The sequence below is a fragment of the Varroa jacobsoni genome, unplaced genomic scaffold (assembly GCF_002532875.2).
Source record: "Varroa jacobsoni isolate VJ856 unplaced genomic scaffold, vjacob_1.0 scaffold_1272, whole genome shotgun sequence".
Lineage (NCBI taxonomy): Eukaryota > Metazoa > Arthropoda > Arachnida > Mesostigmata > Varroidae > Varroa > Varroa jacobsoni.
Genome location: NW_019214174.1, coordinates 71,239 through 84,378, shown reverse-complemented (window position 1 = coordinate 84,378; position 13,140 = coordinate 71,239). Strand labels below are relative to the sequence as shown.

General features: G+C 36.5%; 1 protein-coding gene across 16 annotated transcripts in view; it reads left to right on the top strand.

Annotated features, from left to right (window-relative positions):
• The window catches only part of 5PtaseI (inositol polyphosphate-5-phosphatase A), a 52,217-nt gene that overhangs the window by 3,020 nt on the left and 36,057 nt on the right, over nucleotides 1-13,140 (top strand). The window contains exons 1-4 of one of the 16 annotated variants that reach the window (XM_086971615.1): nucleotides 9,205-9,325; nucleotides 10,162-10,200; nucleotides 10,732-10,944; nucleotides 11,715-11,913. The exons of 12 other annotated variants lie outside the window; for them this stretch is intronic. The gene's annotated coding sequence lies outside the window, so the exon portion shown is untranslated. Of the gene's footprint in view, nucleotides 1-9,204; nucleotides 9,326-10,161; nucleotides 10,201-10,731; nucleotides 10,945-11,714; nucleotides 11,914-13,140 lie in introns of those variants that run through there. 3 more of the 16 variants (XM_086971613.1, XM_086971614.1, XM_022847149.2) reach the window with 3 other exon arrangements.

The window sequence follows — 13,140 nt, the reverse complement described above, 5'->3', positions numbered from 1 at the left end:
ATATAATGTAAAGAATACAATAATATTGATGCACAAATGAGCACCACATTTAAACAGCGTAGTGAAACTTAATTGATTCTACTGAACAGCTAAGGCAAATGAGTCCACGTTTTTAAAAAATTGACCTACTAATCACGTTTTTTGAGAATTTAGGGATGCTGCCTTCTGCTCCTTGGCATAGGGCGGCAATAGAACAGCTTGCAAAGAAACCTCTTTTGCCGAGGATCAACGACTTACCTGCTGGAATATCTCTCTGTGAAGATCCGACAGTCTTGGCTAAATATCAGCCAGCCATATCATAGGTTATGATTCTTCTACCTTCTGTAGTAATAAAGTTCTGTTGAGCTGTGCAACGTCGAGCTAAATGGCCCAAAAGCTGCCACATTTAAGGGTTCGTGGGTATGTCTCGATTTGTTCGAAAAATGTAACGATGTAGAGGTCATTTTACTTGATCACACTTGGATCTGTATGAGCCTTATGGCTATCCATGATTGGAAGGCATGGCTTCTCTAGCGAACATTCCCGATGAAGTGCTTAAAACAGTCGAACACTGCCGCCTTTGTAATCCGTCTGGACTAATTTACAAAAATATTAGATCTTGGTCGATACAGCCATTAGCATATTTTCATTCAAGTGCATGCTAAGAAACGCAAGACATGACGGAGTTGTACTTCCACTGCGAACTATTGTAATAAAAATTTCGCATTTTTGTAATCTTTACATTATACCAGTTGATGTTAATTTGCTTAGCGAACTTTTACGCAAAGTATCTTACAACTTTCCATAGTCATTGCGCGTTGGAAAAGTTATGCTGTTAATGAAAGTTTTTGACATTCGTCAAACGTAGACCGTGTTGAAGCAAACCGATCTGGAGTACCAGTATTTTCCTTGTAGACCCTGAGTCATTATAACAACGTGGCGTTGTTCATCCCAAATTTATAGGCTACCTCCGAAGAAAAAAGCCTCGATCTGCAATAGCCGAAACTGTTTTTTGTATAGTTATGGGCTGTATTCTGTATCTATCTTTTTTTTTTTTTTTGTATACACGCACCACTTTGAGATTCATATGTAAATCCAAACTGCTAAAGTGTTTTCTACAAAACAAAAGTCTGACAGGCAGTACTAGAATTTTAAATGATCGTTGGCTACGTAGCATCTAACGCTGATCAGTAGGAGACAGCGTTCAAGCTATTTAGGAACGTGATACATTTGACGACGCGCTTTACTGTGCTTTTAAATGACTAATAAACTGAAAACGACGACCATGTCTGTGGAGATCAAACAACGACATAATATTTTCACCTCTAGTGGACCAAGATTCCCAAGTAATCGTCCTAATCAACAGGCTAAAGCTTTTCGCTAACATTGTGTTTCGAGCGCGCTCTTTGCGGATATACATGTTACATGTTCTTCATTCTCTTCTGTATACTCAGTAAGCCAACGAAACTGGTTTCGAGATAATATTTGCCCATATAGTTCCAGGGTAATTACCTATGTAAGCTAGATGTGATGACTTTTTACATAGAACGTAACTTGTTTTTGACATTCAAAATGTAGCTTTGCGGTAAGCTAAACTACGACGGAAACAAGTTGGGTATTGTGATCCTTTATGCTTGAGCGAAATTCGGAAAAAATGCAAAAAAATACTTGGTTGTTTCGAATTTTTTGAAGACTGGTCAAAGATTTTTTTCAAATTTTTAATATGTCTATCTTAAAAACTCTGAGACTAGTTAATAGTATCATAATTTCAATGGATTATCGTTTGTTATAGCATACGGCCCCGCTCTCCCTTACCATATCTGAAGTTCTTTCTAAGAGTGTGATTCCTCGAGAGCTCTGTGAAAATATGTTTGCTGAGGGTGATCAAACATGTCGACTTTTCGATCTTATGATTGGGTGAATACCTTTGTAAGGTGCAAAGCAATTTAGTTATACGAAAAATCTCTTCAAACCAAGGCATGTTCCATATATGCGCAAATGATAATACTAGGTTAGCATTGCTATGTAATTCTATTCTAATTATTTTTATAAGCCTTAACCTTAAATTTTATTAACAAATACACTCGCATTGGTTTTGTTTCGTTGTAACGATCGCGGTGTGAATTGTCGTAAGCATTGCACTGGGATAATATATGTGTTTTGGTAATCGTTTAATTCGTAATAGATATTTAGTTAATTTGACCTATATTGCAGTGCGATACGATTTTTGACGTTCGTATTCAATACAAACGATATTAAAACAAAGCTCTAACATATTATAAATACAACAGTCCTTTCATATACACACAAAGTTCTCATTCACCCTATAGATGATATGTCCTTCCTCCTCGAATATTATCCGAAATCAAATTTTTATCTATTTTTTTTTTCGACTTACGCAACTGTTTCGTACCGTTTCTTTGTACATTGTTTACTGGCGCACTCGATCCTACTACATTAACCAACTTTTTTCACCCCCCGCTTTCTTACCGCCCCACTTATCTGTGTGTTATTTTAGCACGTTTTATACACCTTTTAATCACGGCTTTTGTGATGTTATCTCGTCTTAGAGACAAATGCGCCAAGAACAATCTGCGTTAAAAGAGTCTTATAAAGAGTTAAAAGAATTGCAGAGACAACGACAGTTCTTGAAAGCTTTCTTATATGGACTAAAACGTTTGATCTATTAAGTACACTAAGTATGAAATTAAAATTAAGAAAATCTAAAAAATAAACTTCGTCTTTGGTAAATGTTTAGCGAGTATTGGCATCCGTATGCAATAGGAAGTGCAGCAACTATTATAACTAATAAATAATGGCTTAGGCTGAAACGAATGCACGTAAACGGTGGATATGAAGCGCGTGCCTAATAGTATGCCCGAGCAATTATAGACGAGGGCTTACTATATCTTTTAGTTATCAGCTAGCAAATAGCTTTTGTTCCTCCAGAAGAAAGTTCTCAGATTTTTTCAAGTCAGAACGTAAAACAACGGTGTGACGGATCGAAAGGCGCGCAAGATATCAGTGAGCAATAAAATTTCAGCAACACTTGTGATTCAAATTTAAAGGACAAGTTGTCAGTATTTTACGTTACGCTATAAACTAACCCGAAAAGGAACTTTTTGCGTTTAATAGAATCAGAGGTTAGTTGCAACGAAACCAAATTAGTCGAGTACGGCAGACATGTGGTTAGCATGCACTAAAAAAAGTAAACGGTTTGAAAAAGGTCACCCCTATTACATTTTTTTGTTGTTCTCTCGAATGGTTCTTATTTCCCGATGTATGCAATTGATAGTAATAGCATAATCTATTGTTGAGTACCTATATAAACGTGGAAATAACAGTCATTACGTTGCTCCTTCCTTACTAGCGAGTGAGTGCGCACACCTTCCCAAACGTCGGAGAAATGCACAACTTTTCGGCTAGGCAAAAAAGCCAGGCGATCTCTCCAAGTTTAGAGATGCCTTACAAAGTTACGTGCAATGTACAGGTACGAGTAAAACCCCAAATTTCACGTTAGGGCTTGATCATTGAGCATGGTAAAAAGCGGCTTGGGCTTACAATACGCTAATTAGAAACAAACTGAATGTTATAACGTTGCGATGACTCAAACAGCAAAGCTTCTGACTGTAAGACTGGTGGGATAGCAAATTTAAGCCTAACAATTTGACAGAGACGTGATTTACTACAAATAAACAAAATTATTAATAGCGTGCTCTTCTCATGTACAGGCCAGATCAAAAGAGAGAAAATAGAGAATTAATTTCAAGAGATTATTAAGCAGGGTAACATGTAGGGTGGAAAAAACAAAGGTTATATATATATATATCCGTCGAATCCGATTTCTTGTTTAGCCACGTTGTTTCCTACTTATTAATTGCTGGTAACCGTTTACGCCAAAGCTTAATTAAATAGTCACCATGGCAACGTACGTAGGAAAACGCGAATTGGCCAGCCAAATCAGGCCACTGTATATGGGATCAGATGATGGCCCTCTTTATGAAAGGTTAAGAAAGGTTACGTTAGTATAGAGAGGTATAGACATTGTTATTAGTTGTCACGAACGCGCCCTCTAAAGCGTTTCAATATGTAGCCATATAAGCGAAACCATGTTATGTCCTATAATTTACTACAACTTCATTACTTTTGTCAGGTACAAATTCCTTATCCAAAAGTCGGAGTCTCTTCGTATTTAGGATTTTTTAATTAGCGGTTGGCTCCCAGCCTAAACTTTTACTAAATATGACGAAGATTTCACCGCGAGAATCACCGCGGATCTTCTCTGTTACGTGTTATTTCGGTCATTACCCACAGGAAGGCCCACGGCGTAACTGAAGCCACTTCGGTTTTCCCACTTCTCGTGAAGAACAGTTCTATGTTGCGAGGTGTTAGCCCCAATACAATATGGCAAGCTTCCTCTTATTAGTTGTGGAATATTCGCTTCATTGTATCAATAGCATATGGACCTACGATGTTTGTCCTTTATAGACAGAGGCGAGTAAAGTATGCCGCCATGACGGTCGCTGCCACTACCGTACCAAGAAGATACTAAACATAGAATAGAAATAGAAAAAAAGATATCAAGGTAAGAAAAAAGACGTTTATACTAAAAAAAAAAAAAACTGTATGGCACTCAGGGCGAATCAAATTTACTCCACTTACAATCAGGCGCAATTTACACAGTAGGTGGCCGACTAATCCATCCTGCTCACGAAAACGCACTTTGGACATCGTGCTCTTGAAAAAAAGGCATGCATATATGCCCCGTTTTTCATGAAACATAACATTGGATATATGCTAGAGTTGGCGTATAATCAATGACCGCTCGAATTTGTTCAACGTAAGAAATCACTGCGTAGGAACCCAAAAATTACCGGAGACTGAAATATTGTATAATTTATTAGATATTAATAAAGTTACATCATATAATACAAAATGTTATGTTTCTAATAATGCACATATTGGGTATCAATCGGGAAATTAGCAGAAAACACTCATATGCTATTGGGGATTCTGGAATCGTTAATCGTTTCTGCTAAGAAGAAAATCTTAAACATTTTCTGTACCTGGTAGATATCGAAAAGAATGCAAAAAAAAAACTCTTGCCTGGTATGAATGTAATGGTTACAAAGAAAGTTTAAAATGACTGCTTATCAAAAAAGTCATATAAAGCTATGGAATTAAGTGTGACAACAGGAGTTCTCGGCGACCTAAACGGACATTATTGACGTAATTAATTTATTTCGCGTGTTGCTTTTCTTTTTTTTTTATCTTATTTATATCTTTATTTATCCTTTATTTTTTGGATAAAAAGTGGCTTTAAAAACTAGTGCCATTATAAAGAAGCCTCTAAACAAAATTCGTCACCGTTTTTCTACATAGGTTTTGAAGCAAAATAACATTTGTTGTTTTTTGCCGATGCACTGGGTTAACGCTGCAAAACGTGTCTGTTGTAAGCTATTAGGCATTACGTAAAAACAGTATACATACATACAAACTTAAAACACAGATTATCTATATAATAAATATCAATATAACACAGCTGGTTCTTCAGCTGATGTTGATTTCTGTTGAAGATTACATTTTGACACGTCTTTATAATATATATATATATATATATATATATATATATATATTATAATCATTTAGACAATTCTTTATAGACATAATGCTATTGCGTGTTAGCTACATATAGGAAGCATGCACATCATACTGAAAGTTTTGTAGTAAATACACTTTAAAATAATCGAAGTGAAGCATTATCCTTTATAGAGAAAAGTGTTAAAAGTCACAATTCTATTAACGATAGATTCCACAAAAATCCTTTTGAAAAATGATTAAAATGGCTGTACTTTTGAATGAATTGTGACAACAGCAAGTGCGCCTTCAATCTGCCGACTTCAACATTCCCCCTAGACCTCATCATTCGAGCATTTTAAAAAGCGTGATACTGAAAAAAGAAATGAAATTAACAAATATATATACATAATAGAAGGAAAGCAGTTCGATTATTGGAAAACAACAACCGCAACCAAGTCTTAACCACAGGAAACCAACCTACTGGATACCTAGCCAATGCTAAAATTTCATAGAATTATTAAGTTGTATCATAACTACATAGTTAGCTTTCGAAGAGACTGGACGTAAGAGGGATACTTGTGTTAACCAGATAAACAAGGAAAGGGATACTAAAATATAAATAATACACTAAAATAAAAAAAAAAAGTCCTTAAGTCAATAATAAGCAAATTAGTAACAGTTAAAGGTGACAAAATGGAAGGCTAAAAGTACTACACTAGGCCACTAAAGAGTATGTAGGCTGCACGTAGTAAAAAAGTGGCCATAAATAATGTCGAAGAGACCTATAGAGAAGTGGTCCTTGCACTTCAGCTTGTTATCATCGAACCGAAAACACGCATTAATACAGCCATTATAATGACTGATGCAAATACTTTTGTAGGAAAATAAGTCAGTGTTAGTAAGTTAATGTTTATTGAGTAAAAAAAAAATTGGATATGGTGGTATCTAATCGACTTACTGCTACAACGATTTTTTAATATTACACTTACCCGAACATAAACTATAGGACAAAACAAGGTAATCACCATCCTTCACCCAACTCGCTACCCTTTTACAGTTATTTCATCAGTTTGTTCTATCAGAAGGTTCAGCCAATCCAAGATTTATCTGTCTCGTGATATGCTGGCTTTTAACACATTTCTACAACATGATTACGAGGCTTTTTTAGTATTGGCTGATTAACTCTGTTTCCGGGACGCATGTGAATATGGTCGACCATTAACTAATCGAGTGGCCTTCGGCCGACTTCTAATAGACGTTTCAACTGATAGAGTCAACTAATCTATTGGTTTCTCACCAAGGCTTAAGAATTTTTGTAAATGTTTTTCTATAAAATATTCAGCTATACGATATCAATATAAATTAACACTTTTTTAGGACGTCACCAAGGCTCGAAAAATGTTTACCATTTTTCTCCATAATCAGCAGTAACACGTATTAAACGACATGAAAATATGGTACACATTCAATGATGATTTCGTACTCGAACAACTCTGCTCCTGGAACGACATGAACGATTTTATTGGATCTACTTTTTTTTTCGCTGATAAATAATAATATATATTCTACGACGACAAATATTTTATTTCTTGGTCGGTACATTCATTCTGTCTCCGAAATGTCACCAAAGATTTATCTCCCGTTAACTTTTTTTGGATAATAGACATTTACATGTATTTTTAACATGTGGGAATTTTTCCCTGAAAATAAATTAAATTTTTTCCGCAAAAGTCATTTATGTTCAAGTTACCAATTGACATCTTTTAAAAGTTCGTTAAAAAGAAAACTCTGAAGAGCAACTTAAAACGCAGTTCCACCCCGAGAATAAACAGATACGACACGATACATGGCCGTACTAATTTATTTCCTTTTATTTAAATAGAGATAAAAAGTCAATTATATTTATAGTATAGGTAACCTTAAATTGAGGCTAGCTATTATTTAAAAGATATCACGTAATCATTTCTTCGGCAATATTGTTTAAACAGACTTTGAGGACACGCATTTAATAATAAGAAAAATCAACAACAACAATTCGGCCTTCTGAAAGAGCCGTTCTGGGCAGGACAACTGCGCTACCCATGATTAGTTAAACAGTTTTGAAAAGGAGTGTCGCCAACTAAGCGATTTAAAATAGCAGGAGGGGAAAAAACAACGAAATTATGGGCAAAGATACCAAGTAAGCAGTTGTGACAGTAACTAAAAGAACGCAAATATTCATTCATACTCATCAGTAAGCATTCTGCACATTGCTAAAACCACTTTAATCTGTATGTGACAGAGAGACCCTTTGACAATAAGGAAAGCGGGTGCAAAATTGGTTTTTGTCGACTCCCCCCTCTCAGGGAGTATCCGTAATTTGCCATCATTAAGGACATTTAGTTTTCGCCAGGAAATGACAGATAGTTGGAAAACATAATTCAGAGAGTAATACGAATAGTGTATGCAAAGCAGAGAGAACGCATGACTGTATAAAGTATTTTAGAATGAGCTGGGTATAATCAAGGCTATACATAGACGATTGCTGTCTGCAGTAACAAGCTGAATGTTAAAGGCAAAGCATTCGAAAGTGACAGCCAGAACAGCCCCTGTTAATTCCAACATAAATAAAATCTCTCCCGTCCTATGCGCGTTTTTATTCTCACTTTGGCTCACCCTAAAAAATTGAATATGCTCGACGCACGGACAACAGTGCCGATAGCATGTCTTCCCAGGGACCGCTGGTATAATCTGATCCGTTTTTTCGTTAATTTTTGAATATTTTAGTATCAGTTTTACCAGTCACTTCACCGATACGATGTTTCAGGCCGTGGATTGTTTTCGGTACTGTTTGATACGCCTATGTAGTCATACAGACAAAAATCGAAAAGGATCAATCAATATACAGGATTGCGTAGGCGCTACATTGTATTCGCGTTCGTCGCTGACTTTTGCTGCCGTTCTATCATAGTGCACGAAAAGGAATTGCCAAAATAACACCCTTCATAAGCCACATAGCTAATCTTTGGGATTATAGTGATTGCTCGACTTAGCCCGAGAGGCGACAATTTTGTTTATTAACATAATAGCAAATCAACAGAAAGTGAACTTCATTAGAAAAGATGCGGTAAAAAAATCGCTAGAGCGTGCCGTGCGCTCCAACGTATGATCAGGCAATAAAGCACACTTATGATGATCTTATATCGTTAATTGTTGAGTCAACTGTACCCTGTAGGGATGAGGATACAGTTTTTGCTTCAGAATGTGTAGAGAATCCGCAACATTTGAATTTACGCGGTTATTATTTGCATGTGTTCATAAATCGAATCAATGTAATCCTTAACTAGAGAAGGGAAACGAGGATCGTGCCGATTTTATTGAATGTGGAGCGATGTCAAATCTTTTTTTTGACACGGGTTGGATGCTATTGATACGTTTGTTCGAGGAGCAGTCAATCCCGTTTCCACGGAAGGCGAAGATTATACTGGCAATGACTATCTTCAGCTCAATCTCGTTTAATCAAATTGTACTCCAACCATCACGCTGTCTTCATCATCATAATCGGCATGAACATGCCTATAGGCGCCAAAACAACAATAGCATATACTAGCGCCGCTGAATGATCAGCCGAAAGCAGACGAGAAAGCATTCGCAAAAGTAGCGACAATTGGTTGTATCATTGTATTAGCTGAATAGTGGTAAAGGCACTGACGTCGGAAGCAATCGCTTGAATTGGCTGTGGCGAAAATAGTAGTGATCGCACGGCTTCGGAGGCTGTTCAGAGAAGGTATTGACGTCAGACGTTAGTTCTTATAATTCAATCAATATTGGTGTTATTCGAAATGGGAATGCTCATTGAATCACGGACGTAGGAGATAGATGTCGTTTTATCTATGAAACGATTATCACATATCCTCGAATAATTGAATCGTGTCTTACGGTTGTTGCTAATACTAACGTATCTATTGGGGCGGTCTCGTACGTACACTGCATTAGATTAGTAAATTCGCAGACCGGTAACCAAATTCATACTTCGACATATGTTTGAACGGCTTGATTCTTTATAGTTTTATGAAACAAACAATATTTATAATAATAATAATAACTAAAATATCTTCAGAGTTGTTTCAGAAAGCCTTGTCAGCAACGGTTCATGAAGAAAAATATTGTTGCTTTGTAGACATTTATCAATAAAGTGGGAACTGCGCATCCAACTTTTTTAAATCATATCTGTTTCACTCTAGCTGTAAAAAAACTCTCTCCGACATGTTAGAATAGTTGAGGTATTTACGCTCTATGTGATGCAAAGTTCAGCGATCTTATTCTAATTCATAGAGTTGTTTAAAGCTGCAACTTACTAGTTGATAACAGCCGTTCTAACGAGCTCCGGCAAATGCATGTTTTAAATAAAAAGTACACATACACCAGCAAAAAAATTAGAACCTCTGTAATTTTGCCTAACCAAAATTTCTTTTTTTTTTTTTGGTTTCTGACACGGTGTGTACAAAACCCATCGCATTCGAGAGCTTTATTTCGAGCAAATTTATTCATACATCTTTATTTAAGATCTGTATTCTGCTAGATAATTGATTTTTTTGGTATTTATGGTTTGTGTGCTTTCAGATACACACATCGTAGGACTTCCGCTACGACCGAATTTTGGTACTTTCATATTTTTAATTTGAGGACCATAATAATGCATGTAAAAATGAAATATATTTATAATTTGTATACTTTTTAAAGTATAATTTGTTTTACTTTTTGAGAATTTTCTTCCCAGCGTAGACATTTCTGACTGTTATTAACGCCTGGTATAATAGTTTTGTAACGATTATCATAAAATAAATAGCAAAATATAGATTTTTAAATTTGTCGTTTTTGAAAAGTCTAGAAAGATTAATGTATAGTTTCTATAAAGGATATCTTAATGTGTTGAGAATTTTACCTAAGCTTAGCAGCAACTATTATAGCGTTATTGTCTGATATTAGTAAATATTAGTCAAAAAACAATAAGGTTTTTCTAACCAACCCGTTTAGCATGCACAAATTTGTGAAGAAATTTCGGTATGAAATGGTTTTGGTGATTCCCAAATTAGAATTCTGGATCAGTAATGTGTAAATTGAGCCTGAACTAGCGGATACTTCACAACTTTACCAACAATCGATGTTCTTACTCTTCCCGCTGTTTTCAAGATCAATTCAGAAACCTATTGCATAATTACTACAGTGGCACGATGCGAGCAGTTACTGTTGATGGGGCTCAAGCAAAATGACCCGACAGGGCACTCAACGGCGCGCATGCACGCTTTGCGGATCACGAACACCAGCAGAGATGTTGTTCAGGCTAAGGAGTTCTAATCATTTTGGCTGGGTCATAAATATGCTTTAGCTGTAGTGACTAACCACGTTAGTAGAATTATTTTGAAAATTAACGGTTATTTTAAAGTGTTTTATCCTATCATGAAAAACGTAGGAAGTTTGTAGATGAATATATTTCTCCGGGATGACCTCAAAGATCGAACTATTGATGATCTTTTGGCCTTGTTGGCTTGGTAGGAGACAACGATAATACCTCAGACCAGAAAAGTTTTACTTTTCTATTTAAAGAGCTAAAGTCCCTTAAAGTCGACGAAGCAGGTTTTGTGATATGTGTTCAATATATTGCAGCAGCAATTTTTAATATACTGAGTACCAACGGCCTACCGCATCTTACTAGAAGTTGGATGGCTCAAAGAATGCAAGTGAGACGGACACAGGAATTATTGTAGCTTTGTCAGTGCTCCCCAGAGGGGGTAGCAGTATCTCTAATAATGTTTTCGTGCTTGTATTTTCAATTTAGTTGCATTTGAAGTGGTTAAGATTTAATATCGGGCGTAAGAACACTTTTTCATACCGTGCGAGAAGCACGCCTTCTCAAGCAATGCTTAACAACAATACCGATCCTAAAAGTTTTATTTTAGCATCCCTAAATGTACCTGTCTATAGTTTAATGTTAGATTCACCTAATTTAGCTCGCTCTGTATGGTAAGGTAATTGCTTGGTTAGCTTTAGAAGGTCTGTGCTAGGTTGTTGACAAATATGTTGAGCAGTGAAGAACTTTTGGTCTCGAGACTATAATGATACAAGTAACTTAATGACCTTTTCCACCATATATCGGCCGGCTGTAAATATTGTAGATCGTCATCCTGCGAAAAAATCTCCGTGTACGCAAATAAGATTGTACGATATAGTACCAGCAGATTCTACCCCCTGCTGTGTCAGCATACATTAAGGAAGTCTGACAAAGCTCAGTACATAAGTATAGAGGTAATGAACCGTAGGTGCAGAGGAGCTTGAAAGGAACAATAAGCGTAAGCTGAGCGGACGGAAGTGAAGGTAAGTTTACATAGCTCGGCATCCCCTTAGCGCCTTCAGCAAAGACTCTTTACACATATCGATGAACAGTACCCGAGGCACTGACAACACTTTTTCTAGAATTTACAAATGCTTACTTGCTATTGCCCCCTTGCTTATTAAATAGATTCAAATATAGTTTTCATTTCCGGCTAATCCCCTACATGACCAAATTGTTAGGCAGACCAAGGGAAAGACAGCAGAGAGATCTTCATTTCTGTCTGACAAGGGATAATAACCCAGGGTAGAATGAGCTCCGCAGATGGATCGAACGATTATTTTATTGTAAGATATAATAATAATATAAAACTTACAGGATATGTTGTCACATTATTATTTTATCAAATAATTTTATTTTGAGCTGAGGGTTTCAATGGAACCTGTAAGACATGCGTAAATATATTAGACTGTTGAAAGCGAATCTGGCTGACCTTTGAAGTTAAGAAACTTAACGATGCGCCGCTAGAGTACGAAATTCAACCGGTAAAATATTACAGTTTTCTAGAAATATTTGAACAAAAACCGGCTGCGTTTATCTCAATTAGAGAAAAAAAACATGTTTTAGTCTCAAAAGTTACCACCGAGTGGTCATATTTTTGTTTTTCGTAAGCCACAATGTTGCGGAAATTTACTGAAGGTTGATGAAGCTATCAAGCAAAGAGACCCTTAAAGTCCAGTACGTGAATGATGCAAACGTTTCAAAAGCGGAGATAAGAAGATTGAAGTGTCGGAAAAATAAGAAAGCATTGCCGCAGCCAAGGAGGCTTATAACGAAAAAAGGGTTTGAAATTTAAAGGCTCTGTCGGCGACCAAAACAGGCATCCTACATGTATCGTATTACAGAATTATAACCCCAACTGAACATACACAAAGTGTGTAAAAATTGAACGCGTCGTAAATTCAGTCTAGTTGATTATGCGTATGTGGTATTTCACGTGCAATCTGCGAAACTTATCAATAAAAAACCGGCCTAGAGCATACGATCGCCATAAATGAGGCATGGTTCAATCTCTACTGTCAGCCGGAAGGGGACCGGGCAAAAGAAGAGCGTCTTCCTAGAGCGAAATCAACTTCGGTGGCAACGTCAGTACTCGTAATAGAGATCTGATGCATGTGCTGTCATGAGATAACCGCCGAAAGTAAGACAATAACTGTGGCTCATTATCTTGAATATTTCAAGAGACTCACAAACCATTGGTACTTCTTGGA